General features: G+C 38.8%; 1 long non-coding RNA gene across 1 annotated transcript; it reads right to left on the bottom strand.

Annotated features, from left to right (window-relative positions):
- Positions 1–3,402: 3,402 nt before the first annotated feature.
- On the bottom strand, positions 3,403–4,441 carry LOC145559912 (uncharacterized). The gene is made up of 2 exons (XR_014093028.1): positions 4,044–4,441; positions 3,403–3,701 (listed from the first exon to the last, which is right to left on the bottom strand). It is a non-coding gene; the product is annotated as an uncharacterized LOC145559912 (long non-coding RNA).
- Positions 4,442–5,907: the final 1,466 nt, after the last annotated feature.

The raw sequence follows: 5,907 nt of genomic DNA, 5'->3' as shown, positions 1-5,907 counted from the left end.
TTATATTTTTAAAATAGACCAACCATACAATGGCACGTGTCATAGTTTACCTTAACAACCGATTAACTTTTAATCTAATAGGTTTTGATTCATTTTGAGAAGATATCTAATAAAAGTTGACTTATTTTGAGTTAATCGAAAGGTTGGTTTATTTTAACCGCGCAAAGGTTGACTTATTCTTGAATATTCCTTTTTTGAATTCTTTATTTATGAGGTTTTAAATTTACTCAAGGAAAGACATGACTAAGGTTTGTTAATTAACTATAGTATATTAATGATACTTTGATCATAATAAATTTTAAAATATACATTGTGATATTGCAATTCACAAGAATTACAACATGTAATGAAGTCAGTTGATTCATGAGTTTTGTGCTATGGCTAAGACTCAATTTGGCCGCGCCGTAAGGTCAAGGTGGTTCGTAGTGATAATGCTCAGGAGTTTATTAGTTTGGGTTCTTTCTTTGCTAATAAAGGTATTTTGCATCAGATGTCGTGTGTTGACACGGCTCAGCAGAATGGTCAGGTTGAACGAAAACATCGTCACATTTTAAATGTGGCTCGTGCTATTCAGTTTCAGGCAAAGTTGCCTAAGTATTTTTGGAATGAGTGTGTTATGACAACTGTTCATTTGATTAACAGGACTCCGACTCCTGTTCTCTAGGGTAAGACACCTCATTAGTGTTTGTTTGGTTAAACGCCGTCGTATGACAGTCTGCGGGTCTTCAGCTGTCTTGCTTATGCTGCGAATCATCCTCGTATTAAAGACAAGTTTGATTCTTGTTCCAGAAAGTGCATATTTGTTGGCTATCCCCATTGGAAGAAAGGGTGGCGTCTTTATGATTTGGCCACTAATGAATTTTTCATAAGTCGCGACGTTCAGTTCTTTGAGGATAAATTTTCATATCTTGAATCTCTTCCGGATGAGCGAAGAGAGCTATGGGAGAAGTATTTTTCTAATCCAGCTGCGTGGGATGATAAGGACGATGCGAATATATTTGTTGAAGTGCAAAGTAGGGACGCCATTGCTGAAACAAATCACCCCACAGCCCAGCCGCGAGAGCAGGTGCCCAGCCGCAGCCAGGCTGCGGTGTCAATCTGCTGCCTACCCCCCACCATAATCAGCAGGTAGACATGCCACAAGCCCAGCGCCCGCTGGCAGCTTGGCAGCCCACCCATCTTAGGGTTCTGGTCTGCCCGCTGGTAAACTAGCGCCTGCTGGCCAGCAGTCAGTCACCCAGCCACGGCCAACAAGACCAGTCCGGCAGCCGGCAGTCGGCAGCCAGGCAGTCAGCAGTTCGACAATAAGAGGTCCGGCAGTCCGCAGTCTTGTAGTGATGGTGTGCCTAAGTATTTTTGAGTTGAGTGTGTTATGACAACTGTTCATTTGATTAACAGGACTCCGACTCCTGTTCTCTAGGGTAAGACACCTCATTAGTGTTTGTTTGGTTAAACGCCGTCGTATGACAGTCTGCGGGTCTTCAGTTGTCTTGCTTATGCTGCGAATCATCCTCGTATTAAAGACAAGTTTGATTCTTGTTCCAAAAAGTGCATATTTGTTGGCTATCCCCATTGGAAGAAAGGGTGGCATCTTTATGATTTGGCCACTAATGAATTTTTCATAAGTCGCGACGTTCAGTTCTTTGAGGATAAATTTTCATATCTTGAATCTCTTCCGGATGAGCGAAGAGAGCTATGGGAGAAGTATTTTGCTAATCCAGCTGCGTGGGATAATAAGGACGATGCTAATATATTTGTTGAAGTGCAAAGTGGGGACGCCATTGCTGAAACAGATCACCCCACAGCCCAGCCGCGAGAGCAGGTGCCCAGCCGCAGCCAGGCTGTGGTGTCGATCTGCTGCCTACCCCCCACCATAATCAGCAGGTAGACATGTCACAAGCCCAGCGCCCGCTGGCAGCTTGGCAGCCCACCCATCTTAGGGTTCTGGTCTACCCGCTGGTAAACTAGCGCCTGCTGGCCAGCAGTCAGTCACCCAGCCACGGCCAACAAGACCAGTCCGGCAGTCGGCAGCCAGGCAGTCAGCAGTCCGACAGTAAGAGGTCCGGCAGTCCGCAGTCTTGTAGTGATGGTGTCTCGCTTAGGGGCTTGCCACATAGTGTATTTAGTGATGAATCCGGTGATGGTTCTCATACCGGAGTGGTTTTTGAGCTAGAAATTCTTGACGTAAATATTGTAATTTTGTCGGAATATTTGAGGGGGAGTTCGTCGGATAATTTGGGTCATGGACATCATGAAAAACGCCCTCCTTTGTGGCATCGTAATTATGTTACTCATACAATCATCATTGAAAATAGAGACCCGCCACATCAATTGTCATCCCTCCTCAATCACATTCCTCAGGTAAACCTTTCCTTATAACTTGTCATGTTGAATATAATCGTTTTTCTAATAGACACAGGTGTTTTCTAGCGACAATCACTAAGGGAAAGGAACCATCTTCATTCAAAGAGGCAGTTAAAGACGTCGGATGGCAGAAAGCGATGCAAGGTGAGATTTGCTTTAAAGCGTAATGGCACACAGATCGTTGAGGATCTTCCTCCCGGCAAGAGGGCTATTGGTAGTGGTTGGGTGTACAAGATCAAGTACACCGACAAATCAAAGGTGGAACGTCTCAATGCTCATTTGGTTGTTCATGGCAACCGACAGGTTGAAGGTGTTGATTATAATGAGACGTTTGCTCCTATTGTAAAGATGGGTACGGTACGTATTTTATTAGCTGTTGTTGTATCTTTGAATTGGGAGTTACATCAGATGGATGTTCATAATGTGTTTCTTCATGGTGATTTGGATGAAGAAGTGTATATCCAGTTTCCTCCAAGGTACGGTACTCCAACACCTGGCAAAGTTTGCATGTTACGGAAGTCTTTATATGGCTTGAAATAAGCCCCGAAACAGTGGTTTCAAAGTTGTCTAGTGCTCTGCGAGCTTCTGGGTTTAAAAACACTACTACAAAAAAGGGCTTAGTGAACTGTTAAAATAGGCTTTATAGAACGCCTTAGGACCATTCTTCTGCTAAGCGATGTATAAAGTATATAAAACGATTCTAATAGGCGTTTTGAATCATGGAAGAGAGAGAACGGTTCTTAGTCATAACTGTTCTCTTTTCCCTTCCTAAAATTGAAAAATAATGAAGCAATACAGACGGTCAAACTACTTAATCGTTTTATATACAATTAAAAAGAGAACGGTTATGTTTAGATAACCGTTCTCTAACTTTTTTTATTTTAAATAATGTTTTTTGCTATTTTCTTGATACGCCTATATTTTAGGAACTGATATTGTAAACTTTTTTTTTTTACAAAGTATTAAATAAATGCGCTTTGCCCTCATTTGGAAAAGAAAAAAAAATTATATAGAAAAATAATGAAGGAAATCAGAAACTACAAAACATATGAATTTATTAAGTAAACCTACTTAACAATCATTCACTTATTCAAGTATATACAATTCACAAAATGAAAATTAAAAATCAAAACACAAAATACAAAACTAATTCAAGTATAGTCTAATTTCAGAGATATATTCACTTCCACTAGCTCCATAAGCGCTACCCCAATATCCAGTTGTCCATAGCTTCAATTTGAAATGCATGCCAACTTTGATTCAGTAATACTTAGTGGTAGCCTCCTTCGTATTGTAGAGGTTCTTCAAACTTCAAAACCTTGTGAATTATGTATTCCCTACAAGAATAATACAGAGTAGAGTATTTAGATCTAAAAATCAACTATACAAAAAGATAAAAATCAATCGAAATCGGTGGTCTGCAACCCACAAGGTGCGACACTAAACGGTTACGAACAATGTCAACCTGGCCCAAATCTTCTCCACACTCTTCCTCTTCTCCTTTCTATAGTATATTAAAACTTCATAAATAATGCAATTTTAACTTTGCATATGTTTTGAAAATCATCACAACTAAATAAATTGTTTTAAATAAACCACTAATTTGGTTCTAAAAAACAGATAAATTTGTAGTATATTTAGCTAATTAGGTAGAATATAATGAACAAAACTGAAATTACCTGTTAAGAAACCGATTAGATATGGCGGAAACTTGATTTTGAGTGAATATAAACCACGCACTAATGAGAATCTGATCGAGTTGTTGTCGATTCCCAACAATTCATTTTCGGAATGAAACACGCACTCTGATTGTGAGTGAATACAAACCACTCCTTTATTTCACATTTTTTACCTCCTTTGATTGGAGTTAATTAGATCTGATAAGGAGGAGAAGAGGAAATATTTGAGGAAGAGATTAGAGAGTGAACTTGAGCGGCTGTTGTGTTAAAAGAAATAAGAAAAAAAAGAGGACAACAATTAGGGTTCCTAGTTTTCTTTTTTAAAAAATAAATAAATAAATAATATCAAAATAAAATAGAACGGTCAAGTCATAAGGCGTTCTATATTGTAAAGACACTTTTAATAAATTAAAAAAAAAAAAACAAATAGAGTTGTTATGTAAGACAGGCGTTTTATATGATTCAACATACAAAACGTTCGGCTAACATAGACGTTCTATATGATTCTAGAGATCGGCAGATCGCCTATCTAACTTGACAGTTGTATATCATGCGTTTTATTTTCCACTTTCTGTTGTAGTGAAACTCATATGTTGATTACTCTTTATTTAGCTATGTACAAGGAAATGTCTTTTTGCATGTTCTTGTATATGTCGATGACTTGATTATTGTAGCCTCCTCTCATGATGCCATTGTTCGGTTCAAAATCTATTTGTGCAAATGCTTCTATATGAAGGATTTGGGTTTTCTTAAGTATTTCTTAGGCATTGAGGTTGCTTGGAGTCCGGAGGGCATATTTCTTTCTCAACGAAAGTATGCTCTAGATATTTTAACTGAGGCAGAAATGTTGGGTTGTAAACCCATTGATACTCTGATGGAGCAGAACCATCGTCTTGCACATGCTTCCGGTGAGCTGTTTTCTCAACCGGAACAGTATCGTTGGTTGGTGATAGGCCTTCGTCGAGCCTACCAAAGATAAAAAATCTAACTTAGTCTCTCTAATGAGTGGAAGGGGCAAGTAAGGGTCGATCCCGCAGGAACTAAGGGGAGCACTAAAAAATATCGATTTGTGATAAGCTAAATCAAGTTTTTTAAGGTTTAGAGATATATAGAAAACTGCAAACCAAATAAAAAGGATCTTGGGAAGGTATACACAAATTAAGTCATTCACGAATTACAATTTAACATACAAAACATAGAAATTTGGGGATAAATTAGGTGAAGTCATATAAGGCACCCAACTATTCTCTCAAGCTAGAGGGATTACTTAAATCATGAATACAACCTACCCTCGTGGTTATAAAGCATAAAGCAAGTGTTAAAGCATAATCACAATGAAATCATAAAGATTCCCTTGACTGGAAATTCCTATTCTCATGGCATTTCAAGTCAATTAAGCATAGGGGAGCTAACTCAAGTTCATCTCTTGATCCTTCGTTGAGAAAGCTTAGATAAATAGTTCTAGCAATGGCCACTTAAAAGAACTAACAATGAAACCACTTGTAGACACCCATTTGTGTCTCCCCAAAACCAAACCCAGTGATGAGTACCTTTCACGTCGAATCATAATCGAATGAAGTGAAAGTGTGGAAAGTCTAGTGTTGCGGTTAGTTTTTAATTCTTCTCTTCTTTCTGTTTTTGAAAACCTATTTTAAAGAAAACAGCCAATCCAGTTTGGTTTGGTCCATGGAAAGGGTCCAATAATTAGGGGTGAACATGGTTTGGTTTGGTGCGGTTTGAGTCCAAACCAAACCAAACCGCAAAATACGGTTTGGTAAAATTTTCAAACCAAACCAAACCATATTAGTATTGAAACCAAACCAAATCAAACCGTAATAATACGGTTTGGTGCGGTTTGGTTTGC

The sequence above is a fragment of the Chenopodium album genome, chromosome 9 (genome assembly GCF_948465745.1).
Source record: "Chenopodium album chromosome 9, dcCheAlbu1.1, whole genome shotgun sequence".
NCBI lineage: Eukaryota > Viridiplantae > Streptophyta > Magnoliopsida > Caryophyllales > Amaranthaceae > Chenopodium > Chenopodium album.
This window is presented reverse-complemented; position numbering and strand designations above follow the sequence as displayed.